Below are 14,401 nucleotides of genomic sequence, written 5' to 3' on the forward strand. Positions count from 1 at the left end.
CGGGAGTCCAGCTCTCTCACCAACCTAGCGCTGTGCACACTGCTGTTTATGCTGGCGAAACGTAAGCCACTCACGGTGGTATTTTGTCCACAGCCCTAAGCGACATAAATTTTGCCGACGTAAATGGTAATGTAGATATGGCCTTAATGACCGAAAGTCTTTAAATCTCGATGGGCTCTCTTTAGGAAAGTTATGCTCAAAATAGAACAGAAGTTATGGGCTCAGCTCCCTTTTCACCAGACCACACTGGCTGCCATTTCCCAACCAGCAGCCGTTTGAGTCCAGTTCCTGTCAGGGCTTCATTTTCATTTCACTGCTCCCAGAGAAAGAGCAGCAGCAAGTAATTAATGTTTTAGTAACTTGCTTTTTTCCTGTAGGTTGATGGACGATTTGAACGAAGCCTGGCTGTGAGTAGTCAGAATTTACTCTCCTTTAGGGCTTTTACATTAGTTTGGGACCTTTAAATCAGATTAAGCATAGGAAGGCCATTGGCCTCCAGAGTTCAGCTCAGAGGTCAGGCTAGCTGAGAGAGCCCGGGGAGTCCAAAGACAAGCAGCGCAATCTATTTAATTGACCACAGAGACAGGTAAGAGGTGACTCGATCCTGGTATACACATAACTGCAGGGGGAAGGGACTTCTGATGGGAGATGGCTCTTTAATCAAAGAAAGGAAGAAAAGATCCAATAAGCTAAAACCGAAGCTAGAAAAACTGAATCAAGAGAGAAGGTGCTAATTTTAACAGTATTCGTTAACCTTTGGAACGATTAACCCAGGATGTGGTGGAGTCTCTGACAATGTCTATGCCAGAGACCTTACAGCGGCATGGCTGTACCGATGCAGCTCTGCCACTATAAGATCTCTCGTGCAGCCGCTCTATGCAGACGGGAGAGAGCTCTCCCATCGATGTAATGAAACCACCCCCAACGAGCCGCCGGAGAAGCTCTCCCACCAACATAGCGCTGTGCACACTGCTGTCTGTGCTGGGAAAACTTATGTCATGTAGGGGAATGTTTTTTTCACACCCCAGGCCACATAACTTTTGCCAAGAAAAATGGTAATGGAGATAGGGCCTTAATCACCGAAAGTCTTTAAATCTCGATGGGATATGTTCAGAAAAGGCATGCTCGAAATAGAACAGAAGTTATGGGCTACATGCAGGAATCATTGGGTGATAGGGTGACCAGAGAGCAAGCGTGAAAAGTCGCAACAGTGGGCGGGGTGTAAAAGGTGCCTATATAAGAAAAAGACCCAAATATCACGACTGTCTCTACAAAATCAGGACATCTGATCATCCTATTGGGTGAGATTCTGTACCCTGTGCTACGCAGGAGGTCAATCAAGAAAATAATCCCTTTGTAATAATTCTAACCAGCTTGAATTCTTATCCCAAGCAGTAGGGAAACTGTAAAACTCTGGAGATTAATCCCGGCACAGAGAAAGAAGGGCAGTGGGAACGTTGCCCATCACAGAGCTGTCTGGAGACATCTCTACACCGCAGACTTCTGCTGGAAAAGAGGTGTTGGTTTGGGGACCGAAGATATTTGACATCAGACTGAAGTGGCTTTGCTAGCAAATGTCCCTAGTGGAGATATTTCATAGCAGCAAAATCGTGCATTTGCCATAGAGATCATTTTGCTCAGAGACAGCTAGAATAAGCTACACCGACAAAAGTGCAGTAGTGCGCTGGGATCGCCATACTGACACGGCGCTGCTAGTGTAGCCGTGGTGTGGTTAAGCTATGGACAATGAGAGGGAATTCTAATGGCATTGGAGAAAGAGCAGCAGCAATTAACTCCCAGCAATTTCCTTGCAGGCTTCTGGGAGACTAGCTAGAAGCGTTTCTTGGGTGAACAATCACATTTGCTTTGTTGTCAGGCTGTTTTATATTATCCCAGCACCTCTTAGCAAGCCCAAACCCTGCGGAAGTGTCAGTTGGAATAGCCTGGACAGATGTGGAAGGATTGGGATAAAAAACAGAGCAATGGGCTTCTAAATCCCAAAGGGGTTAATCCAGGAGTTAATCCAGATGTTTTATGCAGTTTCATTTCCCCTCTAATACTAATAGCCGGTTTGCTCCATCTCTGTGGGCCTGTTCTTTAGAACCATCTGAAGAATCACTTGCCACTTCGCAGGGGCGTGTGCAGGAATTTAAATTTGACCCCTTTTGGGGTGGGGCACAGAAGCTCACGCTCCTTCCTCCCCCAGCCGGCCCCAGGGGGGATCTCGCTATCCTCCCACCCCAACCCACCCGGCTCCAGCCCCGGCAGGAACTTGATATTCCCTGCCTCCACGGCCCCGGTCCCAGAGACGTTTTCTGTCCCCAATGACTATTGGGGTGGGGGGCCTGTGACCCTGATTGCCCTCCCATATGCACACCCCTGCTACTTGGAATCATACATACCGGGAGCTGTGATTCGCTGGGAATCCTGTCATTCGGCTCCAGGGGCTTGGGATAATAGTATCACCATGGACAATCACAAACACACTCTTAACTATACAATGGAGCAGGTCCCCAGCATGTGGAAGTCAGCCTCTCTCCCCCGACGTCAACAGAGTAGTGGCAGTTTACACCAGAATAGAATTGGGCCACTTGAAAAAGAGTTTCTGAATATGGCAGACAATGAAACATGTGAGTGGGGGCAACTACGAGATATTTCAGTGGGAGGGAGGGTGGAAAATTTGAAAAGCAATCAACAGCTTTTTTCATCTGGAAAAATTCCAACCAGCTCGAATTCTTATCCTGAGGAGCCAGGAAACTGCCAAACTCTGGAGGTTAATCCCAGCACCGAGAAAGAAGGGCAGTGGGAATGTTCCCCATCACAGAGCTGTCTGGAGACATGTCTACACGACAGACTTCCCCTGGCACAGTGGTGTTGGTCTGGGGTAGGAAGATGTTTGGTCCCTGGCTGACATGGCAAAAGCCCCTCATGTAAGACACAGTTATACCAGCAACACAGTGCTTTTGCTTGCATAGCTTATTTTGCTCAGGAGGGCGTAGAATAAACTGCAGCGATAAAAGTGCACCGGGATAGCTGTAGTGACAAGGTGCTCTAAGCGTAGCCATGGTGTGGTTCAGTTATGGACAATGTGAGGAAATCCATTACATTTTGATGGTATTGGAGAAAGCGCAGAATCAAGTAACTCCCAGCAATTTCCTTGCAGGATTCTGGGAGCGTATCTGGAAGAGTTCCATGGGTGAGTATTCAAAGTTGCTTTGCTGTCAGGCTCTTATATTATCAGAGAACCTCTTCAGAAGCCCAGGTGCTGAGCATAAGAATGCAGACGGGAGAGAGCTCTCCCATCGATGTAATGAAACCACCCCCAACGAGCCGCCGGAGAAGCTCTCCCACCAACATAGCGCTGTGCACACTGCTGTTTGTGCTGGGAAAACTTATGTCACGTAAGGGGGTATTTCTTTCACACCCCGGGCCACATAAATTTTCCCAAGAAAAATGGTAATGGAGATAGGGCCTTTATCACCGAAAGTCTTTAAATCTCGATGGGATATGTTCAGAAAAGGCATGCTCGAAATAGAACAGAAGTTATGGGCTACATGCAGGAATCATTGGGTGATAGGGTGACCAGAGAGCAAGCGTGAAAAGTCGCAACAGTGGGCGGGGTGTAAAAGGTGCCTATATAAGAAAAAGACCCAAATATCACGACTGTCTCTACAAAATCAGGACATCTGATCATCCTATTGGCTGAGATTCTGTGCCCTGTGCTATGCAGGAGGTCAATCAAGAAAATAATCCCTTTGTAATAATTCTAACCAGCTTGAATTCTTATCCCGAGCAGTAGGGAAACTGTAAAACTCTGGAGATTAATCCCAGCACAGAGAAAGAAGGGCAGTGGGAACGTTGCCCATCACAGAGCTGTCTGGAGACATCTCTACACCACAGATTTCTGCTGGAAAAGCGGTGTTGGTTTGGGGACCGAAGATATTTGACATCAGACTGAAGTGGCTTTGCTAGCAAATGTCCCTAGTGGAGATACTTTCATAGCAGCAAAATCGTGCATTTGCCATAGAGATCATTTTGCTCAGAGGCAGCTAGAATAAGCTACACCGACAAAAGTGCAGTAGTACGCTGGGATCGCCATACTGACACGGCCCTGCTAGTGTAGCCGTGGTGTGGTTAAGCTATGGACAATGAGAGGGAATTCTGATGGCATTGGAGAAAGAGCAGCAGCAATTAACTCCCAGCAATTTCCTTGCAGGCTTCTGGGAGACTAGCTAGAAGCCTTCTCAGGGTGAGTAATCACATTTGCTTTGTTGTCAGGCTGTTTTATATTATCCCAGCACCTCTTAGCAAGCCCAAACCCTGCGGAAGTGTCAGTTGGAATAGCCTGGACAGATGTGGAAGGATTGGGATAAAAAACAGAGCAATGGGCTTCTAAATCCCAAAGGGGTTAATCCAGGAGTTAATCCAGATGTTTTATGCAGCTTCATTTCCCCTCTAATACTAGTAGCCGGTTTGTTCCATCTCTGTGGGCCTGTTCTTTAGAACCATCTGAAGAATCACTTGCCACTTAGCAGGGGCGTGCACATGGCTCCCATTTCCCAATCAGCAGCCGTTTGAGTCCAGTTCCTTTCAGGGCATCATTTTCATTTCACTGCTCCCAGAGAAAGAGCAGCGATGAGCAATTAATGTTTTAGTAACTTGCTTTTTTCCTGTAGCTTCCTGGAAGACTTGGAGGCAGCGTGGCTGTGAGTGTTCAGAATTTACTCTACTTTGGAGCTTTTACATTAGTTTTAAGTCAGATGAAACGTAAGAAGCCCATTTTGGCCTCAAGAGGTGGGCTCAGAGATCAGCTTAGCTGAGACAGCCCGGGGAGTTTAAGCTCTCCCACCAACCTAGCGCTCTGCACACTGCTGTTTATGCTGGAGAAACGTATGTCACTCACGTGGGTATTTTTTCCACACCCCTGAGCGATGTAAGATTTGCCAACGTAAATAGTTATGTAGATATGGCCTTAATGACCGAAAGTCTTTAAATCTCGATGGGCTATCTTTTGGAAAGTTTTGCTCTAAATAGAACAGAAGTTATGGGCTAGATGCAGGAATCACTGGGTGAGATTCTCTGCCCTGTGCTATGCAGGAGGTTAGTGTAGAAAAAAATTACTGTGAGCCCTGCTGGTGTTGCTCTCCAAAGACACTTGACTCTGAGAGTCTGAAAGTGATTGTGGTGGATTTAACTGTGACCGTTCAGACTAAATGAAGGAAGGCAAAGAGAAGATGAAAGAAAGGCAAAGAGAGGGGAAGCGACTCATCTAAAGTCACCGGGAAAGTCTCGTGTAGCCGCTCTATGCCGACGGGAGAGAGCTCTCCGGTCAATGTAATTAAACCACCCCCCAACAAGCGGCGGGAGAAGCTCTCCCACCAACATAGTGCTGTGCACACTAACGCTTATGCTGGCGAAATGCGTGTCACTCTGGGGGGTATTTATTTTGCACCGCTGAGCGACATCAAGTTTTGCTGACCTAAATGGTAGTGTAGATATGGCCTTCATCCCTGAAAGTCTTTAAATCTCGATGGGATATGTTCAGAAAAGTTATGCTTGAAATAGAACAGAAGTTATGGACTAGATGCAGGAATCATTGGGTGAGATTCTGTGCTCTGTGTCATTCAGGACGTCAATCTAGACAAAAAATTCCTTTGTAATAATTCTAACCAGCTCGAATTCATATCCCGAGCAGCCATACTCTGTAGGTTAATCCCAGCACTGAGAAAGAAGGGCAGTGAGAACGTTGCCCATCACAGAGCTGTCTGGAGACATGTCTATACGACAGCCTTCTGCTGACATAGCTGTGTCGGTCTGGGGGCTAAAGATATTTGATCTCTGACCGACATGGCTGCGCTGGCTAATAGTATCCCCATGGACAATCACAAACCCACTCTTAACTATACAATGGAGCAGATCCCCAGCATGTGGAAGTCAGCCTCTCTCCACCGAAGTCAACAGAGTAGTGGCAATTTACAGCAGAATAGAATTTGGGCCACTTGAAAAGGAGTTTCCTAACATGGCAGACAATGAGGCATGCAAGTGGGGGCATCTATGAGATATTTCAGTGGGAGGGAGGGTGGAAAATTTGAAAAACAATCAGCAACTTTTTTCATCTGGAAAAATTCCAACCAGCTCAAATTCTAATCCTGTTTTCCATGTTTTGCTGATGTTTTAACAAAAAGAATTAAAACTAAAACATGGGGAAAGATTTGGTTCTTAATCATCCATCTCTCTTCACACACCCCTCTCGCCAGGTTTAACCTCCCCTTTTCAGTGAGAAAATAACGGGGAGAATTTTTCAGCTTCTCTTTAAAAAAACACTTTCAAAACATTTTCAAAAATTTTGACGCAGGCAATTATTTTGTGTTGAAAATGTCCTAAAACACGCAATTTTTCAAACAGCTCTAGTCAGAGGGAAATAAGGAGTGAAAATCTAGGCAAGAAGGTGGCAATTTTATATGAGGAAATTGCAGATCCTTTTCATTTCTGATTTTGTCCAAAAGATTCATGTGAAAAAACTTGAACTGGCTCTAATTCTTATCCTGAGCAATAAGGAAAATCCCCAACTTTGGACGTTAATCCCGGAACTGAGAAAGAAGGGCAGTGGGAATGTTGCCCAGGGCAGAGATGTCTGGAGACACGTCTACACTGCAGATTTTCCCTGGCATAGTGGTGTGGGTCCGGTGTGTGAAGATGTTTGGTCCCTGGCTGACACGGCTGTGCTGGCAAAAGCCCCTAGTACAGACACAGTTATAGCAGCAAAACTGCATTTTCCCCTGTATATTTAGCTCAGAATGTGCTAGTATAACCTACACCCACAAAAGCGCACTGGTACGCTGGGATAGCTGTACTGACAAGGTGCTCCTGGTGTGGTTAAGCTATGGACAATGGGAGGGAAGTATCTATATTTTGATGCTTCTGGAGAAAGTGTAGGATCAAGTAACTCCCAGCTTTCTCCTTACAGGCTGTGGGGGACCTAGCTGGGAGCGTTCCTGGGGTGAGTATTCCAAATTTGATTTGCTGTCAAGCTCTTTTCTAGTCTCGCAGTGGCTCTTAGCAAGCCTGAACCCTGAGCCAGTGGTCAGTTGGAATAGCCTGGACAGATGTGCAAGGATTGGGGCAAAAGACAAAGCAATGGGTTTCTAAATCCCAAAGGGTGTGTCAGAATCAATCCAGATGTTCTTTGCAGTGTCAATTCTTCTATTCTACTAGTAGCCATTTTCTGGGAATTCTGTGGGATCTGTTCTTTATGCCTTTGTGAAGAATCACTCCCTAGTGGGGTCATACACACTGGGAGCTGTGATTGGCTGCAAATACTGTTATTCTGCACCTTTGGGCGGGGATAGTAGTATCACCATGGACAGTCATCTACATGGTCTCAGTTACACGAGGGAGCAGCTCCCCAGCAGATGTAAATTGTCCTCACACCACTGAAATCAATACAGTAATGCCGGTTAACACCAGCATGGTATTTGGCGTCTTTAAAAGGGGTTTCCTCACATGGCAGATAATGAAGCTTTCAAGTGGGGATGTAGGAGATAGTTCAGAGGGAGGCAGGGTGGAAATCACCTGCATGGCAGGGAAATGTCCCACCCCAGGAGCTTCCTGTTTCAGCCACTGCCACTATGATGACACCAGCTTCACTTCAATGATCTTGGAGAAAGAGCAGCATTAAAGAACACCTGCCTTTTTTCTATCTAGCGGTTCGGGGCACACTCAGCCCTGTTGCTGGTGCTCTGTCCATAAATACACCAAACCCAGTTGGCTTTGACAAGGTGCTGCTTGTGTGGCCATGGTGTGGTCCAGTTATGGGAAATGTGAGTGAAGTAGTTAAAATGTAATGATACTGGAGAAAGAGCAGGATCAAATAACTCCCACCCATTTCCTTTCAGGCTTCTGGGAGTGTATCTGGAAGCGTCTCTGGGGTGAGTATTCAAAGTTGTTTTGCTGTCCAGCTTTCTTATATTATTGAATACCTCTGCTCAAGCCCCAAGGCTGAGCCCAGTGGTCACCTGGAAAAGCCCAGACAGATGTGAAAGGATTAAGGCAAAAAACAGAGCAATGGGCTTCTAAATCCCAGAGGGGGGTGTCAGAGTTAATCCAGGTGTTCTTTGCAGTATCAGTTCTCCCATTATCCCAATAGACGGTTTGTTGGGCCTCTCTAGGCTCTGTTCTCTACAATGGTGATAAGAACCACTTTCCAGCGGAGTCAGACACAGTGGCAGCTGTGATTCCCTGGGACCCCTCTCATGCTGCACCTTTGGACTGGGGATAATAGTATCACCAGGGACAATCATATCTATGGTCTCAACCACACCGGGGAGCAGCTCCCCAGCAGATGTAAATCGGCCTCGTGCCACTGAAGTCAACAGAGAAATGCCAGTTTACACCAGAATAGAATTTATCCCATTTTAAAAAAATGGTTTCCTAACATAGAAGCCAATGAAGCACGTGGGGATGTAAGAAATATTTCAGTAGAAGGGAAGCCGGAAATCAACCAGGCAGCTGGGAAATTTCCCACCCCAGTAGCTGCTTGGCTCAGCCACTGTCACGAAACCAGCATCATTTCAATGATATAGGAGAAAGAGCAGCACTAAATCACTCCTGCCCTTGTCTGCCTAGTGGTTTGGGGGCACATTGAGCCCTGCTGGTGCTGCTCTGCCCATAGATACTCCAGAGGCAGTTGACTCTGAGAGTCTGTAAAGTGATTCTGGTGCATTTAACAGTGACCGATCAGACGAAATGAAGGAAGGCAAAGAGAAGAAAGAACGGCCCAGAGAGGGGGAGTGACTCATCTAAAGTCACCAGGAAAATCAGCAGCAGAGCCCAGAACAGATCCCCGAGTTCTTGTCTCCCAGCCCAGCTCCCTTTTCGCTGGGCCACACTGGCTCCCATTTCCCAACCAGCAGCCGTTTGAGTCCAGTTCCTGTCAGGGCATCATTTTCATTTCCCTGCTCCCAGTTAAAGAGCAGCAGAAAGTAATTAATGTTTTAGTAACTTGCTTTTTTCCTCTAGGTTGATGGAGGACTTGGAGGGGACGTTTCTGTGAGTATTCAGAATTTACTCTCCTTTGGGGCTTTTACATTAGTTTGGGACCTTTAAATCAGATTAAGCATAGGAAGGCCATTGGCCTCCAGAGGTGGGCTCAGAGGTCAGGCTAGCTGAGAGAGCCCGGGGAGTCCAGAGACAAGCAGCGCAATCTATTTAATTGACCACAGAGACAGGTAAGAGGTGACTTGGACCTGGTATACACATAACTGCAGGGGGAAGGGACTTCTGATGGGAGATGGCTCTTTAATCAAAGAAAGGAAGAAAAGATTCAATAAGCTAAAACCGAAGCTAGACAAACTGAATGAAGAGAGAAGGTGCTAATTTTAACAGTATTCGTTAACCTTTGGAACGATTAACCCAGGATGCGGTGGTGTCACTGACAATGTGTATGCCAGAGACCTTACAGCGGCATGGCTGTACCGATGCAGCTCTGCCACTGTAAGATCTCTCGTGTAGCCGCCCTTATGCAGACGGGAGATAGCTCTCCCATCGATGTAATGAAACCACCCCCAACTAGCCGCCGGAGAAGCTCTCCCACCAACATAGCGCTGTGCACACTGCTGTTTGTGCTGGGAAAACTTATGCCATGTAGGGGGGTGTTTTTTTCACACCCCGGGCCACATAAATTTTGCCAAGAAAAATGGTAATGGAGATAGGGCCTTAATCACCGAAAGTCTTTAAATCTCGATGGGATATGTTCAGAAAAGGCATGCTCAAAATAGAACAGAAGTTATGGGCTACATGCAGGAATCATTGGGTGATAGGGTGACCAGAAAGCAAGTTGAAAAATCGGAACAGTGGGCGGGGTGTAACAGGTGCCTATATAAGAAAAAGCCCCAAATATCACGACTGTCTGTACTAAATCAGGACATCTGATCATCCTATTGGCTGAGATTCTGTACCCTGTGCTATGCAGGAGGTCAATCAAGAAAAACATCCCTTTGTAATAATTCTAACCAGCTTGAATTCTTATCCCGAGCAGTAGGGAAACTGTAAAACTCTGGAGATTAATCCCAGCACAGAGAAAGAAGGGCAGTGGGAACGTTGCCCATCACAGAGCTGTCTGGAGACATCTCTACACCACAGACTTCTGCTGGAAAAGCGGTGTTGGTTTGGGGACCGAAGATATTTGACATCAGACTGAAGTGGCTTTGCTGGAAAATGTCCCTAGTGGAGATACTTTCATAGCAGCAAAATCGTGCATTTGCCATAGAGATCATTTTGCTCAGAGACAGCTAGAATAAGCTACACCGACAAAAGTGCAGTAGTACGCTGGGATCACCATACTGACACAGAGTTGCTAGTGTAGCCGTGCTGTGGTTAAGCTATGGACAATGAGAGGGAATTCTGATGGCATTGGAGAAAGAGCAGCAGCAATTAACTCCCAGCAATTTCCTTGCAGGCTTCTGGGAGAGTAGCTAGAAGCGTTTTTGAGGTGAGTAATCACATTTGCTTTGTTGTCAGGCTGTTTTATATTATCCCAGCACCTCTTAGCAAGCCCAAACCCTGCGGAAGTGTCAGTTGGAATAGCCTGGACAGATGTGGAAGGATTGGGATAAAAAACAGAGCAATGGGCTTCTAAATCCCAAAGGGGTTAATCCAGGAGTTAATCCACATGTTTTATGCAGTTTCATTTCCCCTCTAATACTAGTAGCCGGTTTGTTCCATCTCTGTGGGCCTGTTCTTTAGAACCATCTGGAGAATCACTTGCCACTTTTCAGGGGCGTGCACAGGAATTTAAATTTGACCTTTTTTGGGTGTGGGGGGCACAGAAGCTCACTCTCCTCCCTCACCCAACCTGCCCTGTGAGGATCTCGCTGCCACCCTCCCTCCACCCGACCCCAGCCCCGGCAGGAACTTGATATTCCCTGCCTCCACGGCCCCCGGGTCCCAGAGAAGTTTTCTGTCCCCAGTGACTATTGGGAGGGGGCTGTGACCCTGATTGCCCTCCCATGTGCACACCCCTGCTAGTTGGAATCATACATACCGGGAGCTGTGATTCACTGAGAATCCTGTCATTCTGCTCCAGGGCCCTGGCATAATAGTATCACCATGGACAATCACAAACACACTCTTAACTATACACTGGAGCAGGTCCCCAGCACATTGAAATCAGCCTCTCTCCCCCAATGTCAACAGAGTAGCGGCAATTTACACCAGAATAGAATTGGGCCCGCTTGAAAAAGAGTTTCCTAACATGGCAGGCAAAGAAGCATGTGAGTGGGGGCATCTACGAGATATTTCAGTGGGAGGGAGGGTGGAAAATTTGAAAAGCAATCAACAGCTTTTTTCATTTGGAAAAATTCCAACCAGCTCGAATTCTTATCCTGAAGAGCCAGGAAACTGCCAGACTCTGGAAGTTAATCCCAGCACCGAGAAAGAAGGGCAGTGGGAATGTTCCCCATCACAGAGCTGTCTGGACACATGTCTACACGACAGACTTCCCCTGGCACAGTGGTGTTGGTCTGGGGTAGGAAGATGTTTGGTCCCTGGCTGACATGGCAAAAGCCCCTCACGTAAGACACAGTTATGCCAGCAACACAGTGCTTTTGCTTGCATAGCTTATTTTGCTCAAGAGGGAGTAGAATAAACTGCAGCGACAAAAATGCACCGGGATAGCTGTAGTGACAAGGTGCTCCTAGCGTAGCCATGGTGTGGTTCAGCAATGGACAATGTGAGGGAATCCATTACATTTTGATGGTATTGGAGAAAGCGCAGAATCAAGTAACTCCCTGCAATTTCCTTGCAGGGTTCTGGGAGCTTATCTGGATGAGTTCCAGGGGTGAGTATTCAAAGTTGCTTTGCTGTCAGGCTGTCTTATATTATCACAGAACCTCTTCAGAAGCCCCGGTGCTGAGCCCAGTGGTCAGCCAGAAAAGCCCAGACAGATGTGAAAGGATTAAGGCAAAAGGCAGAGCAATGGGCTTCTAAATCCCAGAGGGGGGTGTCTGAGTTAATCCAGGTGTTCTTTGCAGTGTCAGTTCTCCCATTATCCCCAGAGCTCGTTTCTTAGGTCTCTGTGGGCAGCTGTGATTCACTGGGACCCCTCTCGTTCTGCACATCTGGAGTGGGAATAATAGCATCACCAGGGACAATCGTATACATGGTCTCAACCACACCAGGACACAGCACCCCAGCAGATGTAAATCGGCCTCGCGCCACTGAAGTCAACAGAGAAATGCCCATTTACACCAGAAAAAGTATTTATCCCATTTTTAAAAAATGGTTTCCTAAGATAGAAGCCAATGAAGCATGTGGGGATGTAAGAAATATTTCAGTAGAAGGGAAGCCGGAAATCAACCAGGTAGCTGGGGAATTTCCCACACCAGAAGCTGCCTGGCTCAGCCACTGTCACGAAACCAGCATCATTTCAATGATATCGGAGAAAGAGCAGCACTAAATCACTCCTGCCCTTGTCTGCCTAGTGGTTTGGGGGCACATTGAGCCCTGCTGGTGCTGCTCTGCCCATAGATACTCCAGAGGCAGTTGACTCTGAGAGTCTGTAAAGTGATTCTGGTGCATTTAACAGTGACCGATCAGACGAAATGAAGGAAGGCAAAGAGAGGAAAGAAAGGCCCAGAGAGGGGAAGTGACTCACCTAAGCTGAAGTGAAGTCTGCACTAGGGGCTTTTGCCAGACTCACCCCTTCCCCCACGCGTGCACCACCCTCGCTCCCACTCCCTCGCCCCCAGCACCTCCTGCCCACCGCTGCCCACTGCTGGGGCAGAGGGAGGAGCTGATCGGTGAGGCTCTGACTCCTCTCTGACTCCCTTTTCCAGTCTATCAATAACACAGTTTGCAAAGGGCACTGATGTAAAATGCACCCAGCTGGCTGGGGATGGAAAGGGGTGGAATTCCTTCAGGGTATGGGGGAGGGTACTTGTCTAATTCCCAGTGGGTTACTGGGACTGTAATTGCTGTTTGCCATCTCTCCCTGGCCCTGCAGGCCCTGGAATGATGAATTAATAAGAGACACGCTGATGAAACCAGATTTGATGAACCGTCGACGATGCCATTACGCTTCCCGTGCTGCTGCCTCTCTCCTCTCCTGACCAATCAAATGCCACGTGAGAATCATAAATCGGACTGATTGGGACTCTAACTGATCACTGAGCTGTTCATTGATTGTGGTGTCTTTCGATGTAACAGGGGGCAAAGAGCTCTGTCCCTCTGTTACCCTGGGGAATGCCAAGAGCTTTGCAAAAATAAAAATAAATGCAACTGCACAAAAAGCTTTGGGATTGTTTCTTTTTAAAATGTTTCTCTGTAAATTAATTTTACTTGCAGACTGGCACAGGATTTGCTTCATTCCAAGGGCACGTCTACACTTCAGCCCTATGTTAGTAATTACTGTGGTGGCTGATGTCCACACTACCCTCCTCCTGTCAGTGGTGCGTGTCCTCACCAGCAGCGCTTCCACACACTAGAGAGGGGCAGGGTGGGAGGCTGAGAGCCAAAGCTCTCGGTTCCGTGCAGCTCCCCTCCAGGAGCCCAGCTGCCTCCCCGACCCCGTCACCCCCAGTGAGAGCAGGGGCCAGCTGCCTGGGGTTCTCGACTCCCTGAACGGGAAGCGGGGACCCTCCGGGCAGCAGCCTGGCTGGGAGTGGGGAACCGGGGTAGCCGGGCTCAAGACAGCAAACAGCTGATATAAGTAACACAGTGTTTGCACAGACACTGCGTCACCGTAACTACACCAACACAAGTGCTACGCCTCTCGTGGGGTTATGATGTCGCTGTAGTGGGGCACTTTCATCAGCGGGACAAGGCTGCAGTGTGGACACTGACAGAATTAGGTTGAGGTGAACGGCCTCACGTTTAGATCAGGCCCAAGTGCTGTCATTTCTGTTGGGTAATTCTGAACTTTGTGTGCAAAACACATGGATGCAGGGCTGCTGTTTGGAGCATTTCAGGACGGGCGGCTGTCGAACACTGTTGGGAAAAACAGTGGTAGCTCCTTCCAGAGCCCCTCTCCTCACTCTCCTGGACTGTGACAGCACAAACAGCAGCACCCACACAACCTGTTAGGGAGCAGCTGTCACAGCTCGGATTGAGCGCCCCCTCTTGGCCACTCACCAGACTGCTGCAGGGAGACCCAGCTGCTGCCTTCCATATTTTAAGCCTCCAGAGTCTAAACAGAGCCCAGGCACTGCCCGTCTTGAGGTCCCTATGCCTGCTCTTCAGGGGCGGCTCTAGGAATTGCACCGCCCCAAGCAGGGCGGCACACCGCGGGGGGTGCTCTGGCGGTCCCGCGGCTCCGGTGGACCTCCCACAGGCATGCCTGCGGATGCTCCACCGGAGCCACGGGACCAGCAGGCACGTCTGCGGGAGGTCCACCAGAGCCACCTGC

The sequence above is a fragment of the Mauremys reevesii genome, unplaced genomic scaffold (assembly GCF_016161935.1).
Source record: "Mauremys reevesii isolate NIE-2019 unplaced genomic scaffold, ASM1616193v1 Contig49, whole genome shotgun sequence".
Lineage (NCBI taxonomy): Eukaryota > Metazoa > Chordata > Testudines > Geoemydidae > Mauremys > Mauremys reevesii.